Source organism: Caretta caretta, chromosome 5 (genome assembly GCF_965140235.1).
Source record: "Caretta caretta isolate rCarCar2 chromosome 5, rCarCar1.hap1, whole genome shotgun sequence".
Lineage (NCBI taxonomy): Eukaryota > Metazoa > Chordata > Testudines > Cheloniidae > Caretta > Caretta caretta.
In genome coordinates this window covers 136,927,736-136,953,896 of record NC_134210.1, presented here as the reverse complement: position 1 = coordinate 136,953,896, position 26,161 = coordinate 136,927,736, and the positions used below count along the sequence as shown (strand labels likewise).

The 26,161-nt window shown below is 48.5% G+C and overlaps 1 pseudogene; it reads right to left on the bottom strand.

Moving 5' to 3' along the window:
- Nucleotides 1-191: 191 nt before the first annotated feature.
- LOC142068366 (uncharacterized) lies at nucleotides 192-25,029 on the bottom strand (annotated as a pseudogene).
- Nucleotides 25,030-26,161: the final 1,132 nt, after the last annotated feature.

The following is a 26,161-nucleotide window of genomic DNA, read 5'->3' as shown; positions in this document are numbered from 1 at the left end:
ATGCTGCACTTCAGTTCATGAGGAGAAAGGTGAGAAAAGCGACCTTTGAACTAAAGGACTAGGGTTAACATTCTAACTCTGTCTCTTACTGTAACACTATTTAATACTGCTCCACCCTGTGTTGGTGACAGTTCAATTTCTAGACATTAGTACATTTCAGTTACTGTTAAAATTAAAAAGTTTCTATATGCTTAAAGGAAATGAATTTATTTGCTTATATATGGCGTGAATAAATACAGATCGTAGCATGCAAATTTATTGTCTTATGACACAGAAAATCATGCATCCAAATTGTACATTGAAATCATGAAATGAGCTACAAATGCAATAAAAAAGGTATTCAAAGGTTTAACAAATTGGGGGTGAGGGCGCACCAAAGATGCGTCTTGGCTGGGATGCCATTTGGTCTAGGGGAAGCCACGACAGGGAAAGCATGAGTTAGTTTCGATTGCCTATTTTCAGGCTGCAGTCTGTGGGCACCCTGCTTTGTGGGAGGGACCCTGGTAGCCTGGACTCAGGGCTGGAACAGGCCCCTGATTTAGGAGGTGGCTGCATGGTTTATAGCGCTCTGATGTCTCAGACAATCTCTCTCTCCCAAAGCCTCAGATCTGTGTCCTCAGAAGGCTCCTGCACTGCCTCCGCTCCTTTCACATTCTGTAGAAAGGAGCAGCATCAAGGGTTAGGGGTGATCCATACGGACTACGTGGGTAGCAGATGCTGCAGGAGTAAACCCAGCACCCAAAGCAGAGGGAGAATATAGGGCTTTTTCTCTTTACTTAGCCACATGCTATAGCTCAGAGAGCTCCTTTAAACGTCTCCCCTCCCACAGCCTGGGAAAGGGGAAGGATTCTCATGTTCTGGCCTGATTTGAATGAGGATCACTGGACCCTAGAACCATTCACTGCCCTTTCCTAGAGGGACCTGTGATACACAGAACAGGGCTGAGATCAATGCTTACTGCAGTCAAGAATTGCTCCCCTGGAATAGGAGCAGTATTGGGCAGCTGCAAATCTCACAGGAGCTGAAGCACTGGTGATTCAGCAATCAAAGTCCTAGATAGTTCACGGAAGGTTTAGGTTTGTTTCTGGACAATAGCAGTGAGAGTTTTATTGCCTCAAAATTTCAGTAGAAAAATTCAGACCCAAAGTGTGTGTGGTGGGGAGATTGACAGCAGTTTCTCTGGTTTTGATTTAGTTTGTTCTCTTACTCTCATTTTAAAAGCCTTGATCATTTTGATGGGAGAAATGTTTGTACAAAGCTGTTCCAGGAGCTGGACAAGTTGTTCCCCTAAGTCCCTATGTAGGGGCAGTTGTTGGTTCTGACCTCATGAATATAGTGGTGACTAGCCTGACCTGTCACATGGTGGACTAGGGCTTGATTTCCTGATGAGAAAGCTGGGATTTTGACACTAAGTGTATGTCTACAGTACAATTGAAAACCCATAGCTGGCCCAGGCCAGCTGACTCAGGCTTGCCAGGCTCTGGCTCCAGGAGCTTGCTTAGGCTGGAGCCCGACCAAAGGGATCCTCCCCTCCTTGCTGGGTTCAATGGCCTATATACTGAAGATGAGTTCGTAAATGGGGAGTGTGCACTGGGTGCTTCCACTGGACAGACACTTCCTAGGGGAAGACCTACCCAGTTAATGTGATATATTCCAAAAATACTGGATGAAAGAAAGGCATGCTGGGGCTCAATGACTTCAGATTCAACTTGTTTAGGTTAGAAAGACAGATTTTTTTATTTTTTTTTGTAATTGTGAGCCTGGAAATAGCCTCCTGTGTGAAAGTCAGAGCTGGATTATTTCGAGCTCATGCACCCTTGTTACTAATGAAGGAGTAAAGGAATGAACAAATCAATGAAGCCTTAACATGTCATATGCATCCTCAACCCTTGTCCCTGTGGCAGGATCTCAAGGACAGACAGAAATGTTACTCAGGGTCAGGAGGAGAGAGGAAAGCGCTTTCCCTCATGTATTTCCCCAGTCTAGTGGGCAAGGCAGCAGAGGGGCTTCAGGGCATTTTCTGTCACTGATTTTTTTCATGTTGGTGTGGGAGGAAAGATTTAGACCTGCCAGCTCTGTGAACGTGAAGTGACCAAGTGACGAGTTAACAATGATGCTGTGGCACAGGATTGGATTGGAACTAGAAAACAAGAAGGCCTTAAAGTTGAACTCTTGGGTGAACAGAATGATCTGATTGATATTCAACCTTGGAAGGCAATAGATTGTTACATCACTCAGAACAGCCTGGTTTGGTTGGTTGGTTTTCCCTGATAAATTGCAGAGGGTTCAGAGATGAGCCACAGGAATGATTAAAGGCTTGAGCAGAGAAATTTGAAAACAAACCCAACCTTTCCTGCTCCTGCCAGCTATGACTGCTGAGGACATTTTCCTTCTCTGCTCCAGGGTCTCTCTTCTGCCAGATTCTCAGCAAGTCAGGCCACCCTGCAGACTATGGCAGAGCAGTTTAGTAATAGGCTGCAGGACTCACCATGTAAGAGTGCAGCTGTTGTAGCACCTTGGTTGATCATGGACCAAATCCTGCAGCCCTGGATAACCTCCCACTGATGGCAATGGGAATTTAGCCTTTGTAATTAGCTGCTGGTGCCTGAGGTCTCAGCTATGAATTAAACTGGTAGCAGACACAGCTTCATTCAAATAAGCGAAGGATGTAAGTCAAAGAGCAAAGCTGGCCATTTGGAGAGGTGCAGCAGTCCCACAACCACAGCTGGAAGGGAGAAGAGGAAAAACTCCCTGAAGTGCTGGGAGCAGCACCACAGAAGTTTTTCAGTGAGATCAGTAGCAATAAATACGAAATGACGGAGTACTTGCTCCTCTGCGATGACATGCTTGAATTGTGTTACTTTACTATGAGATAAAGCTTTAAAATATCCTGCTCTAATTTCAGGATGGGTCTGTAACCATAATTGGTCTCTGTGGGAAGTGGGACTTTCAAAATTCCCAAGGAATTTAAGGGGTGGCGTTCCCAGTTGGTCACCTGAGGGCAGTGCAGTAGAGTTCAAACCGATGACCAGAGAGATGAGAACAGAGATTGTGGGACGCCTACCCGAGGCCAGCTGCAGAGCTGTAATGGAACAGGGGCACCGCAGCATTGTAGCCCCGGCACAGAAAGCTGTATGCCTCTCATCAGGGTGCTAATTTTACAGCACTGCTACTGAGCAGTTTCTGAGCACTAAGTGGCTTGGCAGTGTGCACACCTCAGAAGTTACACTGCAGAAATCTGGTTGACTGTGCAGACGCTTGCCAGTGTAGACAAGGCTGTAGAGGGCTTACATAAGAACACAAGACTGGCCATACTGGGTCAGACCAAGGGTCCATCTAACCCCATGTGCTGCCTGAGAATGACCAGTGCCAGATGTGTCAGAAGGAATGAACAGAACAGGCTTTTTGACCTGCAAAGTGAGGGTCTTTCACCCTGATCTTTAACTTCATTGTTGTAGATTCCTACTTATCCTATTTTACCACCCTCCCCCGAGGTCTCTGGGAAAATCAGGTGTGAACCACTCCCTTGATACAGATGTGTCCCAATCCAGCTGAACTGAGGCAGACTTTAGGCCAATGTCAGTTTGGAAAAGGCCCACTTAACCCAGCAGGTTTCTCAAAGTATCTGTTGCTGTGAACCACATGTAGTGTGGATGTGTGAACCCCAAAGATATCACACATGAAAGAAACACAAGGCCAGTTCTGAGAAGGTTTCCAGAGCCAGGCCTGAGAGTTAAAGTGTTGTACTTAAAAGGAAAAGGGGCCTCAGCACCTATAAAAATAACTGGTTGCAAAAACAAACCCAAAAAAACAACCCAGAAAAGCTCCCATCACACATCCATCACCAGTTTAGATTTTGACATGTCCTGCCTTATGTGACATCTTTGCTTTGAAAACAAGAGACCTGGGGAACTCTGTGGCTGTTACACATCTTGTCTCAAGTAATTTTCCTCCTAACAGATGATTTATTTAAAAATTTATCAAAATAAATTCAATTTTAAATAGAAATAATGACAGTCTATACTAGGTCTCTATTTTCATCCATGCTATTTCTCTCACATATTCCTCCACTCTAATTCCTTTGGAGTGAGGTTTTAATTTCAGGATTAGCAACAATTTCCTATATAGTAGGAGGGGGCAGGGAGAGAACTAGAAGAAAACCTGAATTATATTGGAACACTGAAAGTTATCACATAATCAGCCTGTGGCGGGTCTGGCACCACAGCACCCCTTTGTGGCGGGGTGGGATGGGGTGTCGAACCCTCGCCACTCTCAAGTCTCCCATGCCCATCTCTCTGTGGGCGGCCCAATGTGGCCTAATGGCATGTTTCTGCACAATCACCCCTTTGATCGGGGTTGTGGGCCCTAATGACCAATGTCAGAGCAGTGTGGCCCAATGGCCAAAGTCCATATACCTTCCCCCTCGCAGGCAAGGTAGTGCAGCCTAACAGCCAGAGTCTATATAACTTCCCCCTCACAGGCAGGGTAGTGCGGCCTAGTGGCCAGAGTCCAGGTAACTCGCCCCAAGTATCAGGGCGGTGTGGCCCAATGGCCAGAGTCCAAATACCTTCCCCCTCACAGGCGGGGTGGTGCAGCCCAACAGCCAGAGTCTATATAACTTCCCCCTCACAGGCAGGGTGGTGTGGCACAGTGGCCAGAGTCCAGGTAACTCGCCCCAAGTATCAGGGCGGTGTGGTCCAATGGCCAGAGTCCAAATACCTTCCCCCTCACAGGCAGGGTGGTGCAGCCTAGAGGCCGGAGTCCATGCAGCTCACCCACCGTGTCAGAGAAGTGCGGCCCAGTGGCCACCGCCCCCCCTTTGGCGGAGTAATGCAGCCTGGTGGCCGGAGTCCATGCAGCTCGCCCCAAGTGTCAGGGCAGTGTGGGTGGGCTAGTAGGGGGACCTGGGCCCACCCTCTCCACCAGGTCCCGACCCAGGGCCCTGCTAGTGGCGGGGTTCCCCTTGGCCTTGGCTCGACAGGGATCCGCCTGCAACATGCCGTGTGTTGTTGCGGCTCTAACACACTTTGTCTTCAAAGTTCCCCTGGGTCACTCCCTACCATAAACACAGTGTGCTCCACTTTGGGGGATCCTCCATCTGGGCCTCGGCTTGGCTGGCCTCTGGATCCTGGAGTGCGGGCTGTCCCTCCTCAGGAGCTGGCGGCGTGCCTCCTTCCCCTCCGGTAGTCAGCCCAGACTGAGAAACTCTGCAGACTTTTATACGTGTTCTCCAGTTGGAGCATGCCCAGCAGAGCTTCCAGGGTGTGGCTTCCTCTGCTAGGAAGGAAGGGTTAACTAATTAATTAACTTCATGTTTAATTTCATTGTCGCTGGTAACAATTCATTTAAAGATTACAAAATATAAACCTATAGGGCAGTTTTCTCTTAATTCCCATTTCTACCCAGTCAGCTTTGTGTGAAGTCACATTCTACAGTTACCTAGGAGCCTTCCATTTCTGTGAGTTCATTTCTCCCTGGATCTTCTCCCATAAGTGTGGGTGGAAGGGGTCTCACACTATGTGGGAAGGTTGCATTATGAGAAAAAGCACCTATGCTCTATTTTCACACTTTCTAATCTCTCAATGTAGCAGCAGGTGGAGAAGCGATACAAATGCATGACTTAATAGCAAAGCTACGAGACCAAACCACAGACTCTGGACTCAGCATTCATGTCTCCTGCAGTCTGAACTTGGAATCTGGTACATTTCCTCATTGGCTACCATCATTTGCCCAGCATGGAAGTGCTTCTTGTCCAGCAAGTCAGCCAGATTGGGACCCATAGGCATGGAATGGCTCTGAAGGAATCAGCTGTTTCTCTCTGTGCTTCATGAAACTTTGGCTCCAAATGGTAAAAGACAGTTGTTCCCAATTTAATCATGGCATCCTTTAGGACCATGATCAGTGGCACTTAACTGGGGAGCAGTGTTCTAAAAACAGTTTACCTGGACCACAGGTTACCATAGCTTCCACCTCTAGGGTGAAAATCAACCACTCGTACCTGCAGTTTCTACCTGAGTTCTTGTCAAATCTTTGACCTTACTTGGAGTAATTTTACACTTCTCTGTCATAGAATTCTTCACCAACCACACAATATATCAGTAGTGAAAGTGAGGTATAACTCCCCCAAATATGCCCTTTTATTTCCTTAATCTGGTGGCACACATTCAAATTAGGGACTAAATTCAGGAGTGGCTTAGAATCCCTGTAAGACACCACATGTCAGGTATCTATTAAAAATAAGCATCTTTCTGCAGCTATATCACATTCAACACAGATATCATTTTCTACGCATTTGCAGCATCTGACAGTGAAGAGCTGAATAGAAATGTCACTTCCATTTTTCCCAGCCCTACCTAGATAGGGATTGCATTTCCCAAATAGTAAGCAACATGATTCCTAACAGATTAGGAAGGAGATTTCTTCAGGAGCAATCTCCTGCAGGACCTGAGCCACAGCTTCTTTGGGAGCCAAATGCATGGGTATTTTGCTTAGTTACAAGTCATTACTAGGGAATACTCTTCCCAGCCCTTTAGAAAAAATATTGACCTAACCACTTTAACAACAGGGGTACTGGGTTGGTGATGGGGAATAAGGGAATCCCTGTGACTTACCCTATCTTCTTCTGTTGCTACAGAGGGTGAAATAACATTTTTCCCTATCCGTGCCCTGTTCCTGTTCTCTGTTACAGTTCAATATATTTTAAGAGAGGAAAATGGTAATAAAAATATCTGGTCTCCAGCACAACCTGAAGCAACATCAGAGCAACTGGGAATGAAAAAAATGGTTCCTAAAGGGGGAACTTGATAACTAACAATTGCTTTGAAATGGGGGGACAGTATAACTGTGATGCTCAGGGTTTGTTTAGACTAGGAAAAGTGATGGAGTTTAGGTCAGGTCAAGGGGAAAGCTAATGCCAACCACGGCACCTGGGCTACATCTGCACTACCACTGTAACTGTCTTTTTACAACAAGGTCACTTGAGCAGCCAACACCACGTACAGTCCTAGTGAATGTAAGGCCCAGGCAGTTTTTGCCTCAGTGTAGCTCGTTGGGTCAAATCTCTCTCCCCTACCTGGAGCTGACGAACATTCCTGGCTGGAGGGAGACACACTCCTACAACTCAAAAGGAAAAGAGGATAGGAAAAAAATCACAGGACTGACCCCAAAGAACGGGGAGCTGCAAAAAGGCAGAAGCAGGCAACTCATCTAGGGGAGCTGAGAGACCACGGTGAACATGGTGCAAAGGTCACTATGTGGGAATTGGCAATTGTGATTTTGTAAAAAATAATCTTTGGCCAGCTGGAATCAAGGCATTTATTACAGTTCTCTCATATGTGGATTTTCTGATGTTTAATAAGGCTTGAGCTCTGATTGAAGCTTTTCCCACACTCAGAGCACATGTAGGACGTCTCTCCACGGTGGCTTCTCTGATGTTTCGTAAGGGCTGAGCTATAACTGAAGCATTCCCCACACTCAGAGCACGTGTAGGGCATCTCTCCTGTGTGGATTCTCTGATGTGATATGAAGGCAGAGCTCCGCTTAAAACTTTTCCCACACTCAGCGCATGTGTAGGGTGTCTCTCTTATGTGGATTGCCCGATGTCTGATAAGGTGTGAGCGCTGATTGAAGCTTCTCCCACACTCAGAGCACATGAAGGGTCTCTCTCCTGTGTGGATTCTCTGATGTGTGACGAGGGCTGAACTATCCATGAAGCGTTTCCCACACTCAGAACATCCATAGGGTTTGTCACCTGTGTGACTTCTCTGATGTATGGTAAGGGCTGATCTATAACTGAAGCATTTCCCGCACTCAGGGCACGTGTAGGGTGTCCACCCAGTATGGATTTTCTGATGTCTAATAAGGCTTGAGCTCTGATTGAAGCTTTTCCCACACACAGAGCACATGTAGGGTGTCTCGCCTGTGTGGATTCTCTGATGTGAGATGAGGACTGAGTTATAACTGAAGCGTTTCCCACACTCAGAGCACGTGTAGGGTTTTTCTCCTGTGTGGATTCTATTATGTCTAATAAGGCTTGAACTCCGATTGAAGCTTTTCCTGCACTCAGCGCATGCGTAGGGTGTCTCTCCTGTGTGGATGCTCCTATGTCTGTTAAGATGTGAGCTCCGATTGAAGCTTTTCCCACACTCAGAGCATGTGTAGGGTTTCTCTCCCCTGTGGATTCTCTGATGTGTGAGAAGGTCAGAGTTCCCACTGAAGCTTTTCCCACACTCATGACATATGTAGCATGTCTCTTCCAAGCTGATGGTCTCGCATGTAATAAGGTCTGAGTTTTCCTCTGGCCTGTCCTGAATCTCACAGGCTTTTGCTTTTTCTGGCAGTGCACAACTCCCAGAAACATTCCCTTTGGATACTCCTGATAACATCCCATGTGGTTCTATTTGCTCAGCATCTTCCTGCTGGGGTGTCTCCTCGTTCTCACTCACCATCCCGTCACCTGATGGGAGACAGAGAGAATCCAGACATAGGTCACTCCCTGCACCAGAGAGAGGAATGGAAAAAGGTGTGAACAAACCAAAATATGTGCAGGAGAGATCAAACCTATCAGGAGCTGATTTTCCCCAAACCCTTCCCCAGAGGAGAGAGAGGAAGGTATCAGTTCTGGGCGTGCATCTCACCAGAACTCTCAGGGGAAAGTGAGACTGGGGAGGGACCTGCTGCCAACTGTCAGTCAGGATAGGTGGGAAGCCATGAATGACATCTACCTAATGATTCCACATCTGCAGGGAACAATCCTGAACTTGGACAGCTTACAACTTGGAGAGTCTTTGTAGGGCATCCCAAATGCTTCCTGTATTCACTGACAGTTATTGAGATGCTTGACCCAATTCCTCACCTGTGCAGACGGTCTCAGGAGCACTTTTTTTCAGAGCCATAGAGGTCTGAGACCCACGGCTGTTCCCCTCATTCCTGCTGCGAGATCACATAAGGTTTGGAAATTGGAAACCCTGGGAAGGCAAAGAAAACAAGGAAGGTCCATGGAATTTGTGGGATACTTGTCACAAGGAATATTCCATGGTTTGAACCCCAGCTCATTTTTAAGAAGTAACATCCCAAGGCTAGCGTCCTTGGCTCAAAGTGGCAGGAGAGTTATTATTATAAATCACATTCATTACCTTAGTGCCTAAGAGCCAACTAACCGTGGGCCCCTGTTGTGCTAGGCACAGTACAAACCCAGAATAGTAGATGGCCCATGCCCTGAAGAATTTACAATCTAAATAGACAAGACAGACACAGAATGGGGGACGAGGCAGAACCCACCAGCAGAGTGAACGATGTGAAGGCAGAGTGACAGATCTGATGAACACAGGTATATCTCTTGAGACTATTGTATTTAATGTTATGACTAGGGCCAGTGTTATCCGGAAACTGCTGCTATTACTGCATTTTTTCCTGAAATTACTCTTCATTTCTGGAATCACCCTTCACATCCAGAATAGCTGAACAGAGGGTGGGTGGGGATGCAGGGTCACAAACCCCAGATTTCTCCCTGGAGACACCTGACTCCTCCCCAGGGCACAGGGAAAAGGCTGGGGACTGGCTGCTTTGAGACTTCCTACCAGTTTCTTCCTTCCTCATACAAGTCTGGGCTCAGAAAAAACACGGTGGAGCTTCCCCTTGAGAGGCAGGGCACTTGCCAGTGGGACGCCGGGCACCCTCATCATGCTGCAGAGCAGACGGCGCTCGCACCTGCTCTTGACTGTGTCAGCAACACCTGTCCCCTGATCATCTCCCCGGCATGCAGCTGGTTCATGACCCGTCTCCCCAGCACACAGACGGCTCTAGGCTCTCAATCCCCAGTGTCTGGGCCCCACCTCCCCCACACAGCGGGCTCCTGTCCTCTCCCACAATGCACTTTCAGGCTGTAAAGGATTATATATTGCTCATGTTTGTCAACTACTCTGTTTTCGTTGCCAGCAAACACTGACCCTATTTATGACTGTTATCTGTATCTTTGAGCCAGCCCTTGAAAGCATGAATACTTCACAGACTATGATGCTGAGATGGGCCAGATGATACCGGGGAGGGCTGAGGGATAGGTTTCCTGTGCAATCTGGTATCACTAAGGCTGGATCTAAAGGCTGGTTATACAGAACTTCATCTTTTGAAGCTTTGCCCCATACAGAAAGGGGCAGTGACTGATTTTACTCATTCAGGAGACTGAAGACAACAGACAGACTTTTTGGGGAGAAACAGCTGAGTTTGAGCTGACTGAAGGGGGTCTTTTTGGGCTACAAACTGACATGACCTGATAACCAAGACGTAAGCTTTTAAAGAAGGTTTTAATACACTTTGGAAATGATCGGGGATTCCCAAGAGGACTGATGGGAAATATGCATTTTGATGCTCTTCTTGCTTTACATCTTTTTCCTATAAGGCACACTGACACTGTCATGGATCCATAGGATCTGTGAAATGCCCTGGCTTTTAAACAGTCCTTGGGAGGTGCACCTTGAGTGCACTGGACCCCCCCAATGATAGGCCAATGTAGCTTCAACACCTACGACTGAGCCTCTGGCTTCAACACTATTTCAACCTGTGAGCTCTGCCAACAGGTCCAACTGAATGACACTCCTGTTCAGAGACTGTTCCTCATTCAATGCACAGTGCAAGTTTGTGCTGTGACACTGGGCAGACTTTTAAAACATAGCAGGGTTTATTGGTCAATCGAAACGCAGCATTGAAAGTCTTTAGATTAGGACAGAGAAGCAAAGACGACAATATAGTCCATGCTGGCCAATGCCCTTGAGCCATGCTGCTCTAGAAAACAGTTTGGTTTCCATTCACTGTACCTGTCCATTTGTCTTCTCTCCAATAGAGCTCCCTGCATCTGCAAGCCCAGTTCTTCCTGCTCCCAAAAACATAATGAGTCCACAAATGCTTCACTCAGCCAAGGGGAGATCCTCCCGTGGACAGGTGACAATTATTCCCTTGTCTCTGTCGGGTGTTCCATTGATGTGGGTTGGTCCCAGCCAGTCCTTAATGACCCATTCATATCACCCCATGACAAAACACCTCGTGTCTCCTGCTCTTTCTAATCATAGCAATACCAATCAGAGAGGGAAACTGAGGTGTGTATTGGCATCATAGAAGTATCACCAAAATTCCCAACTCTATCTCACACACAGTGCTTACAGCCCTTGGAGAAAAAGCAAAGCACAGGAACTGGAGGTTAGTCCAGTGAACACAATGTAGGAGAAGCTGCAATCCTCAAACCTGGTCAAAAAGGAGAGGCATGTGAGTCCCTACCCATAGAGAGGGGCTGGCTAGAGACCTGATACCTGAGCGGGCATTCCTTGAGCAGACCATGGAGGCAGGTCAGAGGCTTAGTTGTCCCAGAACTGTGATATTGCAAAAGCACATTGTGGGGAATTAGGAAATCTAGTGATTCAGGAAAAAGGGAGGGAGACTTAAATTCCTCCAGTGTGTGGAGAAGGCTGGGGAATTAAACACTGAAATTCAGGAGCAACAGCCTCTAATTCTTCCGATGAAGTGAGCTGCAGTTCACGAAAACTTATGCTCTAATAAATTTGTTAGTCTCTAAGGTGCCACAAGTCCTCCTTTTCTTTTTACGGATACAGACTAACACAGCTGCTACTCTGAATCCAGAAAAGGAGAATGTAAAAAACAAGAACTGGGCCATGCAATGTCAGAACGGACAGGCTCCAAGATCCAAGGAGCCCGGAGGGAAGGCAGCTTGTGGCTGCTGCAGATGGAGACAGCGGGGCCAAGAGTCTCTCCAAACTCTCACTCCTTTTCACCCCGACCTGATTTTATGATCTTTGACCTAGTCTCAAGTCTTGTGTGCAATTTTATACGCGCTAGAGATAAAATGTCATTCTCAGAAAATTGCTTATTAGCTTGCAATATGCATGGAGGGTCAAGGAGGTGAACATAAATAAATGGGCTATTAAGGGCAGGTCTACACTACAGCCAGCATCCACGCTCTGAGATTGATCCACTGGTGGTCGATTTAGTGGGTCTAGTTAAGACCCGCCAAATCAACTGCAGACTGACTGCAGCTGGCTCTCCAGTCAACTCCTGTACTCTATCCCCACGCTCTCCCATCGACCCCCCGCAGTGTACTCCCTGCAGTAACTCAACCTAAGTTATGTTCACTCCAGCTACATTATTCACATAGCTGGAGTTGCGTAGCGTAGGTCAATGACCATGGTAGTGTAAACGTAGCCTAAGCTTGCTACAGTTAAGGGCCTTATATTAGGTTGAAGCTTTGTGGGAGTGATTATGATGAAGTCTAGGATTTAGCTGAATAGGCCTCAGAATAAGGAGAGAATCCCAGGTGAAATATTTTGACTCCACATTTTAAAAGACTAACAAGTAATCACCAACAGGTGCAATACACCACAGGATTCTGAAAGAAGGGGGCAGGCTTTAGCAGTTAGGTTGCTATGCAGTAGCTCAGCAGTTGGGCCGCATTCATATATTAGCATTATTAATAAATAGTGATGTAAATAAGTGATGTAAATCATGAGTATTAATGCTTGATGCTTAATTATGGACTTCCCAAAGGCCACATATGGGGTGGGGCAGCTATTGACATTACTGTAATCAGAGTTGTTAGGATAAAGATATTCAGGCCTGTCTGCAAAGGCTTGTACTTTAAGAATTTAGGGGTATTCTTATCACTTGGCTAGTTCTAGAGGTATAAAAGAAAGAATCAAAATCACTGTCTGCTGGTGTAAGGGCCTTCTCTTACTGTGACAGTCTGAGGCCCTGTTCTTAGGCTAAGGCCTCTGGCTAAGCAGCAGAGGCAGCCATAAGCTAGGAAGCAAACAGTCACATCCTCACATTCCAAACTAGTCACATTGAAATAAGGTGCTATTGGGCTGTTAGGCACTATCAGGACAGGATTGTATTCCTATCACCTCCAGAGAAAGGGAAGTGCCTAGAAAATGTAAAAGGAAACTTAGTTTGATAGCATCCTGTCTGGCAAGAACTCACTTATCAATAGCTGGGATGTGAAATCCTCACTTCTGTATTGTTTTGTCATTATAGTTCCCACTTTACTATTGTTTGACTGTATAATCTCTCTGGTTCTGTGATTGTTCCTATCTGCTGTATAATTAATTTTGCTGGGTGTAAACTAATTAAGGTGGTGGGATATAACTGGTTACATAATCATGTTACAATATGTTAGGATTGGTTTGTTAAATTTCAGGAAAGTGATTGGTTAAGGTATAGCTAAGCAGAACTCAAGTTTTACTATATAATCTGTAGTCAATGAGGAAGTGAGTGGGTGTGGGTGGGAGGGGGTGGGTGTGGATGGGGGAGATGGGAATGGGGGTTCGGAAATTGGAATCATGTTTTGCTAAAGGGGGAAATGGGAACAGGGAATGGGAGTAAGGAAGTTGGAATCATGTTTGGCTAAGGGTAGGAATGGGAACAGGGACACAGGTGTAAGGCTCTGTGGTGTCAGAGCTGGGAAGGAGGATACTAAGGAAGGAAACTGGAATCATGCTTGCTGGAAGTTCACCCCAATAAACATCGAATTGTTTGCACCTTTGGACTTCGGGTATTGTTGCTCTCTGTTCATGCGAGAAGGACCAGGGAAGTAAGTGGGTGAAGGAATAAGCCCCCTAACAAGAGTAAAGGAGCAGATATAGTATATAGCAATCCTATTACCATAAGTGGATAAAATACCTCTCAGTTACCATTTTTTCATTTGTCAGGTCACCAAGATAGTGTAAACTGAAGGAAGGACTTCCTTTTGATGGACTCCCTTGTCCCTTGATCTTTGTTTCCAATGGTGACCATAACTTGGAAGTATGCACAGTGCAAGACTCTCTTTACTATACTTACCTTAGTCTAATCATAATGCATATTGATCCTTGCCTATGATTCAAGAATCATAGAATATCAGGGTTGGAAAGGACCTCAGGAGGTCATCTAGTCCAACCCCCTGCTCAAAGCAGGACCGATCCCCAATTAAATCATCCCAGCCAGGGCTGTCAAGCCTGACCTTAAAAACCTCTAAGGAAGGAGATTCCACCACCTCCCTAGGTAACGCATTCCAGTGTTTCACCACTTTCCTAGTGAAAAAGTTTTTCCTTATATCCAACCTAAATCTCCCCCACTGCAACTTGAGACCATTACTCCTTGTCCTGTCATCCGCTACCACTGAGAATAGTCTAGATCCATCCTCTTTGGAACCCCCATTCAGGTAGCTGAAAGCAGCTATCAAATCTCCCCTCATTCTTCTCTTCTGTAGACTAAACAATCCCACTTCCTTCAGCCTCTCCTCGTAAGTCATGTGTTTCAGTCCCCTAATCATTTTTGTTGCCCTCCGCTGGACTCTCTCCAATTTTTCCACATCCTTCTTGTAGTGTGGGGCCCAAAACTGGACAGAGTACTCCAGATGAGGCCTCACCAATGTCGAATAGAATCATAGAATCATAGAATATCAGGGTTGGAAGGGACCCCAGAAGGGGTCATCTAGTCCAACCCCCTGCTCGAAGCAGGACCAATTCCCAGTTAAATCATCCCAGCCAGGGCTTTGTCAAGCCTGACCTTAAAAACCTCTAAGGAAGGAGATTCTACCACCTCCCTAGGTAACGCATTCCAGTGTTTCACCACCCTCTTAGTGAAAAAGTTTTTCCTAATATCCAATCTAAACCTCCCCCACTGCAACTTGAGACCATTACTCCTCGTTCTGTCATCTGCTACCATTGAGAACAGTCTAGAGCCATCCTCTTTGGAACCCCCTTTCAGGTAGTTGAAAGCAGCTATCAAATCCCCCCTCATTCTTCTCTTCTGCAGGCTAAACAATCCCAGCTCCCTCAGCCTCTCCTCATAACTCATGTGTTCCAGACCCCTAATCATTTTTGTTGCCCTTCGCTGGACTCTCTCCAATTTATCCACATCCTTCTTGAAGTGTGGGGCCCAAAACTGGACACAGTACTCCAGATGAGGCCTCACCAATGTCGAATAGAGGGGAACGATCACGTCCCTCGATCTGCTCGCTATGCCCCTACTTATACATCCCAAAATGCCATTGGCCTTCTTGGCAATAAGGGCACACTGCTGACTCATATCCAGCTTCTCGTCCACTGTCACCCCTAGGTCCTTTTCTGCAGAACTGCTGCCTAGCCATTCGGTCCCTAGTCTGTAGCGGTGCATTGGGTTCTTCCGTCCTAAGTGCAGGACCCTGCACTTATCCTTATTGAACCTCATCAGATTTCTTTTGGCCCAATCCTCCAATTTGTCTAGGTCCTTCTGTATCCTATCCCTCCCCTCCAGCGTATCTACCACTCCTCCCAGTTTAGTATCATCCGCAAATTTGCTGAGAGTGCAATCCACACCATCCTCCAGATCATTTATGAAGATATTGAACAAAACCGGCCCCAGGACCGACCCTTGGGGCACTCCACTTGATACCGGCTGCCAACTAGACATGGCATAGAATAGAGGGGAACAATCACGTCCCTCGATCTGCTGGCAACGCCCCTACTTATACATCCCAAAATGCCGTTGGCCTTCTTGGCAACAAGGGCACACTGTTGACTCATAGCCAGCTTCTTGTCCACTGTAACCCCTAGGTCCTTTTCTGCAGAACTGCTGCCGAGCCATTCGGTCCCTAGTCTGTAGCCGTGCATTCAATTCTTCCGTCCTAAGTGCAGAACTCTGCACTTGTCCTTGTTGAACCTCATCAGATTTCTTTTGGACCAATCCTCCAATTTGTCTAGGTCCGTCTGTATCCTATCCCTACCCTCCAGCGTATCTACCACTCCTCCCAGTTTAGTGTCGTCTGCAAACTTGCTGAGGGTGCAATCCACACCATCCTCCAGATCATTTATGAAGATATTGAACAAAACCGGCCCCAGGACCGACCCTTGGGGCATTCCGCTTGATAGTGGCTGCCAGCTAGACATGGAGCCATTGATCACTACCCATTGAGCCCGACAATCTAGCCAATTTTCAACCCACCTTATAGTGCATTCATCCAGCCCATACTTCTTTAACTTGCTGGCAAGAATACTGTGGGAGACAGTGTCAAAAGCTTTGCTAAAGTCAAGGAACACCACGTCCACTGCTTTCCCTTCATCCACAGAACCAGTTATCTCGTCATAGAAGGCAATTAGATTAGTCAGGCATGACTTGCCCTTGGTGAATCCACGCTGACTGTTCCTGATCACTTTCCTCTCATCTAAGTGCTTCAGAATTGATTCCTTGAGGACCTGCTCCATGATTTTTCCGGGGACTGAGGTGAGGCTGACTGGCCTTTAGTTCCCAGGATCCTCTTTCTTCCCTTTTTTAAAGATGGGCACTACATTAGCCTTTTTCCAGTCGTCCGGGACTTCCCCGGATTGCCATGAGTTTTCAAAGATAATGGCTCTGCAATCACATCCGCCAACTCCTTTAGCACTCTCGGATGCAATGCATCCAGCCCCATGGACTTTTGCACGTCCAGCTTTTCTAAATAGTCCCGAACCACTTCTTTCTCCACAGAGGGCTGGTCACCTCCTCCCCATGCTGTGCTGCCCAGTGCAGTAGTCTGGGAGCTGACCTTGTGTAGCCAGACAGCCAGCCCCCCCCCCTCAGACCAGCATTGCTGGAAACACAGGAGGAAGCCGGAACAGGGCACTAAACATATATTCCAGCACAGCCTTTGAAGCTGTGAAAAGCACAGGTGTTCTGCTACAATGTGCCTCTGGGAACATATACAACGATTAAGCTCACAGCAGGCAGAGGCCCTGTGACAGACATGGCTCTTAGCCCCTACTAAATAGCGTGATGCACACACACCAACATCCTAGGTGGGAAAATATTTACCCTGATAAAAGAAATGTCCAGTAGTCGACACTTATTGTTTCTCTCCCTTGCAAGTGTAAACTACTCTTGCGAAAGCTGGCGTCACCCAGACAGACCAGCCTCAATTTGGCATAAGAAAGGAGAAAGAGAATAAAGGAGTACAGAGGTATAAGTAGGGGACCTACAGCACCATGATTTTTGAGTGCTTTTCACTATCTATCTGCTAGTCAGATAAGTGACAGCCTCCCAAGGCTTCTGCAGCTAAGAGGGTCCCTAAGCCTTGTCCCTTATTCGTCTTTCCGCGGAATTGAGTGACCGATCCTGGCTTGGCACCGCTGGAATCGAGAGATGCAAGGAGGGTAAGAAGCACCCACACCTGATCTCCTATCTTTAGTGTACACATATTTTGAAATAGAGCTCTATACTTTGTTTTCTTTCTTTGGGATTGTGGCTTCAGTTTTGTAACTTGTTTGTGTGTGTAACATCTCTACATTTAAATAAGTAGGCACTAGCAATTTTGTAACCACATGATTAGAATCTAGCTTAATAAATTTTGGTAACCATTTATGCATAAGCCTGACTTGTTTTCTCTGGTTTACTGTAAAGCAGCCAACACAATTAAAGAACCTCAGCCGTTTTGGCTCTAAAGCCTGGCCATTAGGTGAGAGTACTAAGAGCCTAGCGTTGAGTTGTGCCGCCTCCACGGGGCAAACTCTTGGGGCACCTGTCAGTCAATCCTGGCTGCCCGCTGCGAAGGAGCTCTGAGCTCTAGCAGTTCAAGTCACGGGTGTGGAGAGGCTCTTAGTGCTGCCATTGGGGCACCTGTCAGTCAGTATTGACTGCCCGCTGCGAAGGAGCTCTGAGCTCTAGCAGTTAAAGTCACGGGTGGTTAGGACCTTGGGGCATCCATCAGCCTAGCCCGGGCTGCCTGCCGCGAAGGGACAGTGCGTCCTAGCGGTTAAAGTCACGGATGGTATAAACGGGCATAGCTGGCACCTCACCAAACATCCTTGGCCGTCGGCTAACACCTTGTTCGCGAAGACAGAGGCAAAAAAAGCATTGAGTACATTAGCTTTTTCAACATCCTCTGTCACTAGGTTGCCTCCCTCATTCAGTAAGGGGCCCACACTTTCCTTGACTTTCTTCTTGTTGCCAACATACCTGAAGAAACCCTTCTTGTTACTCTTAACATCTCTTGCTAGCTGCAATTCCAATTATAACTGCTTGTATTAAATTAAGTTTCTCTGTGTTTCACCAAATTTCATCTTCTCAATTAACTTTGAGCAGCCATGTAAAAGGGCAAGTTGTACCCCAGTATGTAGGTGTAAAAATTGTACAGGCTACACTACCACCCTGACATCATCAACAAGGTGCCCATTTGTGCCTGGGTAGTGGCCCTGCTGTGGGAGGGAGGAATGCAGCAAGGACTCAGGGTCGGTGGATGGGGTTGCTGTGCATAGAGACGGGAAGGTTATATGGGGAGGAGGGTAATGAGCGGGAGAGGGAGGTCAAGAGTTAAAATAATAATGTTTAGGGGAAAATGTATAATGAAGTGAAACTGAACAGAAATAAAACTGGAGTGCAGGCTGTAAAGCAAAAAGGCCCGGGCAGGGATTTGGGGTTAAAGATCTGGGATCCCCCACAGCTCTAGATCCCCAAAACTCTCCTACCTCCCACTGATCCACCCAGTCCACCTCCTGGATGCCTTTCCTCCACACTTCCCTCACCTTCTTCCCATTACTCTCAGCCACCACCACGTCCAGGCACCTTGGGAGCTTCCTATGTTCCCTCCTCGTCTCTCACTACCTCATCCCTCCCTGCTCCTTCTTACTCTAATCCAGCACATACACTCCTCATGTCCTAGCACCCGAGAATTAGCTACTCCCCGCTTCTCCTCCCCTCCCACAGCTCTGTTCTCCCTTCACCCATGGGGTCCTGAATGGCAACATTATACACTCTCCTATCAAAAGCTGAGCTCATCCGACTGTCACACAAGACATGCATGAGTCATACACCTATTTACTCAATTTAGAATTCTACAGGCAGCATATTTTCCTTTTAAAATGAGGAAAAGGCATGAAAGCTCTAGTTATTAATGTAGTTATTAATGTATCCAATAATGACAAATTAAATGCAATTTTAAAATGACTGACAACACCAAAAAGGCACATGTCCAAAAATTATTCTAGTGGGTGGGAGATAAGGCAAAAACAGTGGGGGGGAGCGGGAGGGGCAGAACTTGTCAAAACTTGCATGACAAATACAGGTATAAAGTTATTACTATTCAAGTTCTTTAGAGACCCCACAGCTTCTTATAACCCAGTGGACAGGACTCCTTACCCAGCCAGACCACAGTCTCACAGTTCTCCTGCATGACATCCCTGTAGAGGGCTCTAACAGTGGGGTCCAGCAGAGCCCCCTCTTCCCTGATGAAATATACAGCCACCTCTTCGAAAGTCACCGGTCTCTGAAACAGCAAGAGTCCAACACTCAGTATCTGCTGCCCCAGTCACAACCCCACTATTCACAGAACAGCAGCACCAGGTAAATGGAAGCTTCGGGAGGCACATGTTAACAGAGTCCCACCCCCACCTTGCTTAGAGCAGCCAGGAGGCATCAGAGGGTAGAAAAAGAGAACCATTGTGTCTCCCAGCTGACAGACTAAGGCAGGGTTTTCACATTCATCACATACCTACTAGCCAGAGCCTGGCTCCCTGGTAGGAATCCCAACTCTACAAATAAACTGTATGGAAGAAAGGGGAAGTCGATAGTAAAGAATATAAGATAGAAGGTCAGAATTGTAGAAAATTGGTAAGGGAAGCTATCAGAAATCAATGATCAATCAATGAAATTAAGAAGGAAGTTTTTAAAGGTTTATAAAGTTCAAAATTAATCCTAACAATGGTAGTGGTAAATTACTATACAGAAATGGTGGAATTATCAAAAATAATGCAGAAGTGATAGAAGTGTTCAATAAATATTTCTCTCCTGGGTTTGGATAAAAACACATGATGTAGTCATATCACAAGATGTTGATGACAACACTCTTTCCATTCCAACAATAACTCACAAGGACATTAAACAGCAGCTATTAAAGTTAGACATGTTTAAATCAGCAGGTCCAGACAACTAGTATCCAAGAGTTTTAAAATACCTGGTGGAGGAGTGTGGTGGACTGTTAAGGTTGAATTTACTTAGGACTTGGAACATTGGGGAAATTCCAGAAGACTGGAATAAAGCTAATGCTGTGCCAATATTTAAAAAATGTAAGAGAGATGACCCAGCTAATTAAAAGCGTGTCAGTCTGACATCGATACTGGGCAAGATAATGGAGCATCCAATACTGGATTTCATTAATAAAGAAATAAAGGAGGGTAATATAATTAGTACCCATTAACAAAGGTTTAGAAAAAATAGATCCTATCAAACTAATTGGATATCCTTAGTGGATGAGATCAAAAGTTTGGTTGCAGCCAGTGATGAGCTGCCAAAATCTTAACAACGGGTTCCCTCCTCACCCCACGAGGGGGGTCGTTGCCCATCCCCGCCCCCTGGGACTCCTGCCCCATCCAACCCCCCCGCGTTCCTTCACCCCCCCCCCCGCCCCGAGGACCCCTGCCCCATCCACCCCCTCCCTGTCCCCTGGCTGCCCCCAGAACCGGGCAGGAAGGTCTCGTGGGCCACCGAAGTGGGTGCCCACTCCACGCCTAAGAGCCAGAGGCACCTGCCGGGGGGCAAGGTGGGGAGTCCCGGGGCTGCTTACCTGGGGCAGCTCCCAGGAGGCATCCGGCAGGTCCCTCTGGCTCCTAGAGGCGGGGGAGCGTAGCTAGGGGGGAGCAGCCGCTCCCCCACTGATCACATCAAAAGTGGCGCCTCAGGCACCGACTCCCTGGGTGCTCCGGGGCTGGAGCACCCACGGGGAAAATTGGTGGGTGCAGAGCACCCACCGGCAGCTCCCCACCCCGTGCCTGGCCCCAGCTCACCTCCGCTCCGCCTCCTCCCCTGAACGCACCACCCCGCTCTGCTTCTCCGCACCCCCCCCCCCCGGCTTCCCGCGAATCAGCTGTTCGGCAGGAAGCCTGGGAGGGCTGAGAAGCAGGCAGTGGCTTCACGCTCAGGCCAAGGGTGGCGGAGGTGAGCTGGGGCGGGGAGCGGTTCCCATCCCATCTCTTCCCCCCCCCCCCCCCCCGGTTACCTGCTGCGGTGCGGGTGGCCCTCCTCCCCCGCCTGAGCTCACCTCCGCCTCCCTGGGCCTGCTTCCCACACGAACAGCTGATTTGCGGGAAGCCTGGGGGGGTGGAGAAGCAGAGCAGGGTGGCGCGTTCAGGGGAGGAGGCGGAGGTGAGCTGCGGCCAGGGGTGGGGCAGAGAGCTGCCGGTGGGTGCTCTGCATCCACCAAATTTTCCCCTTGGGTGCTCCAGGGCTGGAGCACCCGTGGAGTCGGCGCCTAAGGCGCCACTTTTGACCGGTTAAAATTAGAAGCCCTTTTAGAACCAGCTGTCCCTCGCAGAACAACCGGTTCTAAAAGGGCTTCTAAACAACTGGTTCTAGCAAACCGGTGCGAACCAGCTCCAGCTCACAGTATTGATGCAATATACCTAGACTTCTGTAAGGCATATGACTTGGTTCAGCACAGTATTTTGACTAAAAAACTAGAATGATACAAAATAAACCTGGTATATGTTAAATAGATTAAAAACTGTGATTGTAAATGGGGAACCATGGTTGAGTGGATCTATTTCTGGAGGGTTCCTGCAAGGATTGGTTCTTGACCCTGTGCTATTTAAGATTCTTATCAATGACCTAGAAGAGACTATAAAATCCTCACTGATAAAGTTTGCAGTTGCCACAAAGACTGGGAGTGGTGGTAACTAATGAAGTGTCAGTAGATTCAGGCTCCAGCACTGGAAGTCTGGGACATTTTCCCAGCCCTGGCTGGAGGGTTATTTCCTGTTCCACAAAGAGGGGAAGTTCCATTCCCAACTCCTGTGCCTTGAAATAAGACCCTGCCTGACAGGACACCCCATATTCAGCATAGTGGTATGATTATAATATGATTAGGACAGAATTATAATGCATTTTGTGCAATATGCATCATGTGTGGTGTCATTGGAAAAGTTATGATTTGCCGAATATGATTATCCTATTTGTGTGCATGTATCATGTTTGTATCTGAAGTTATGGATACAGACTATGTATGAAGTGGTGGATAAGCTGGAGGGTAGGGATAGGATACAGAGGGACCTAGATAATTTAGTGAATTGGGCCAAAATAAAAGTGATGGGGTTCAACAAGGACAAGTACAGAGTCCTGCACTTACGATGGAAGAATCCCATAGACTGCTATAGACTAGGGACCGAGTGACTAGGCAGCAGTTCTGCAGAAAAGGACCCAAGAGTTACAGTGGATGAGCAGCTGGATATAAGTCCGCAGTTTGCCCTTGTTGCCAAGAAGGCTAACGGCATTTTGGGCTGTATAAGTAGGAGCACTGCTAGAAGATCAAGAGACGTGATCATTCCCCTCTATTCGGCATTGGTGAGGCCTCACCTGGAGTACTGTGTCCAGTTTTGGGCCCCACACTACAAGGAGGATGTGGAAAAATTGGAAAGAGTCCAGCGGAGGGCACAAAAATGAATATAACAGGGTTTAAGACAGAACTGGATACATTCATGGAGTTAAGTCCATTAATGGCTATTGGCCAGGATAAGTAAGGAATGGTGTCCCTAGCCTCTGTCAAACGTGGGTGATGGATGGCAGGAGAGAGATCACTTGATCATTACCTGTTAGGGTCACTCACTCTGGGGCACCTGGCACTGGTCACTGTTGGCAGACAGGATACTGAGCCGGATGGACCTTTGGTCTGAACCAGTACAGCCATTCTTATGTTCTTAATAGGGGGCTGGAGCACATGACTTACGAGGAGAGGCTAAGGGAACTGGGTTTGTTTAGTCTGCAGAAGAGAAGAATGAGGGGGGATTTGATAGCTGCTTTCAACTACCTGAAAGGGGGTTTCAAAGAGGATGGATCTAGACTGTTCTCAGTGGTAGCAGATGACAGAACAAGGAGTAATGGTCTCAAGTTGCAGCGGGGGAGGTTTAGGTTAGATATTAAGAAAAACTTTTTCACAAGAAGGGTGGTGAAGCACTGGAATGGGTTACCTAGGGAGGTGGTGGAATCTCCTTCCTTAGAGGTTTTTAAGGTCAGGCTTGACAAAGCCCTGGCTCCAATGATTTGGTCCTGCTTTGAGCAGCGGGTTAGACTAGATGACCTCCTGAGGTCCCTTCCAACCCTGATCTTCTATGAGATTCTAATCTGGGCCAGAGTCTTGCACTCCTTTGCACGGGGGTGGGTGTCCAGATCTCAGTTTTACCTGTCACAACAGGGGTGCAGATCTCACTTGGGATCTTCACAACAGCGGGGTCTGACCTATGTTGGGGTCTCTGCAGTGCCTGGCGGAACAGGACCCAGATCTCACTTGGGGTCTCTGCAGCTCCAGGAACAACAAGGTCCCTGATTTTGTTTGCCATCTCTGCAGTACCTGGCACAACTGGAGCCTGATTTCACTTGCTGTTGATGCAGGGCCTGGCACAAAAAGGGGGAGGAGCTCAGTCGGGGTCACTGTAGCACCCAGTACAGCAAGGTCCCTGCTTTCTGTAAGGGTCTGTGCAGTTCCTGGCACAAAAGGTGCCCCAAACTTGGTTAGGGTTTGTGCAGTGCCCGGCACACTGGGGCACCTGATCTCAGTCAAGGCCTGAGCCATGCTCAGAACAATAACAGCCCTGATCTCACGCAGACACCTGCGGAGAAAAGCAGGAAGATTTTCAAGAATTTGATATCAGTATTTCAGAACTGAGGAGAAAATGGGGCACAAACTAAGGATCTGCCAATATAAGAGAGAAGCCCAGCATCTGAGGAGATGTTATGTCACCATTTAACAGGTCAAGAGAAAAGAGGGAAAGTTTGAGGGGAACAACAACAGAATGGGATGGATTCTTGTTGCCTCACATTCACGTGGCCAGCAGGGAGCCCTGGGTGATGTGGCCTTCACAGGGGAAAGGAGTGGGGCTGGAGTCAGGTCAGAAGGGGAGGGGCTGGCCATAGTGTCTGGGAATGTGACTAGCAGGCAGTGGGTTGGGCAGGGTGGGGGAAGTAGCCGGGACTGGAAACCTGGGATTGAGCCTTCTCCCTGGGGGATGCTTGCTCCTCCCTCCCCTTCCTGGGCCTTCCCATGCCCTGTGGCCAGCAGAGAGTGGCCCCCCAGCCCAGCCCAGCCGTACCCCTGTCTCAGGGCTCTCCCAGCCTCTGCCCATTAACCCTCTTGCCAGTTCAGAAATCACTCAGGGGAACGATTTCCCACCGAAAAAAAGGACAAGTCACTGCAGGTAAAAATGCGGCGGAGACACCAGAAACCTGAGATTTGAACGGGCCACGGGTGAAGTGGGGAGCTAATGGGGTACAGTGGGGGGAGGAGAACAAAGACCCTCTCAGCGATATGGGCGGGGGGGGGTCACCCTGGATGTTGCTCGTTGCTCTCTAGAAAGAAAGGGGGCAGGACGGGGGTCCCCAGGGCAGCGGGAAATCCGAGGGGATCTCAGCCCCCCCCCCTTCTCTCCCCACTCCTTGGGGGTCTCCTGCTCTTCTCCCCTCCCGCCCACGTCCGGGCTGCACAGACATTTCCCATCCGCCCCTTCCCAGACCCCGGCAGCCTCCCGCCCAGCCACACGCAGGAACCCCAGGGCAGAGCCTGGCCGGGCCCGCGGGGCGCTGGGCTCCTGCTGAGGCAGCAGCTCCGAGCCCCCCACCCCGCGGCGCGGGCCCCCCAGGGAGCAGATCCCGCCGCTGCCAGATGCCTGGTCCCCCTCGGACACGGGGCAGAGTCGCCGCCCGGCCCGGCCCGGCCCCGGCCCCGCCCCCGGGGCTCGCTCCGGTACCTGGAGGCTGCAGCTCCGCAGCACGGGGTGGCTCCAGCGGGAGCAGGGCCCGGGCCGGGCACGGGGAGTTAACGAAGGTCTCCCCGGCACAGACCCTCTGCTCAGCCCGGCCCCCAGCCCCAGGGAGCAGCAGCGGGGCAGCTCTGCCTCTGCGCATGCGGGGCTCTCCCCAACCCCCCGATCTGCGCATGCCCAGAGCCGGGAGACACAAAAACTCTTCTCCGGCTCCGGGAGAGGATCCAACGGCCCCGCACGAGCCAGGCAGAGCCGCAGCGCCCCGCGCGCGTTCACTGCCCGGCGCGCCCTCCCCCGGCCCAGCGTCACTTCCGCTCCCTGGAGAGTCAAGAACTACATCTCCCATCCTGCCCCGGGGGGGACTTCCTTCCTCCTCTGCCCAACGTCACTTCCGGTCCCTGGAGAGTCGGGAGCTCCGTCGCCCAAGCCGGCTGCTGGAAACAGAGCTGCTGCTTAAGGGTTACTTGTCACACAGACACTGAGTGTGTCCTTGAATGCTGGCTGGGAGCATCCAGACAAGGGAGCTCCAGCAGCAGAATAGTGAAACTCACCCAGAGGACACAACTCCTCACTGGTCTGGATGGTATCTCAGTGTGTCAGAATGGCCTAGGCTGGTAGTGAAACTTCTTGAGACATTGGGAGTCTTGCTCCCCCGTCGCCGTGTGTAATAGCCACAGTCTCTCTTCTCTGCAGGCTCCTCTCATTGCCAGAGTCACATGGCACCGATTCTTATTTTTCACACTCAGCTTTTCCAGACTCATTAGGGTCTGTTGCTCCTGAATTATGGCTTCTAACTTCCCGGTGTTCTGCACACCCAGGGATTTTCCTGCTCCCTCCCATTACACTGGGCTCACTAAACTCCCTAGTACATAAATCCAGCCGTAGTGGGTCAGATCAAAGTTCCATCTAGCCCAGTATCCTGTCTTCTGACGGTGACCAAGGCCAGGTGCCCCAGAGATAATGAACAGAACAGGAAATCAACACGTGATCCATCTCCTGACGTCCATTCCCAGCTTCTGGCAATCAGGGGCTAGGGACATCACCCATGCACATTCTGGCTAATGGCCATTCATGGACCTATCCTCCATGAATTTACCTTGTTCGTTTTTTGAACTCCGTTCTAGTCTTGGCCTTCACAGCATCCTCTGGCAAAGACTTCCACGGGTTGACTGTGCGTTGTGTGAAGAAATGCTTCCTTTGGTTTGTTTTAAATCTGCTGCCTATTACTTTCATTGGGTGACTCCTAGTTCTTGTGTTAGGAGGAGGAGTAAATAACACTTCCTTATTTACTTTCTCCACAGCAGTCTTGATTTTATAAACTTCTATCATATCTCCCCTTCGTTGTCTCTTTTCCAAGCTGAAAAGTCCCAGATTTTTAATCTCTCCTCATAAAGAAGCTGTTCCATACCCCTAATCATTTTTGTTGC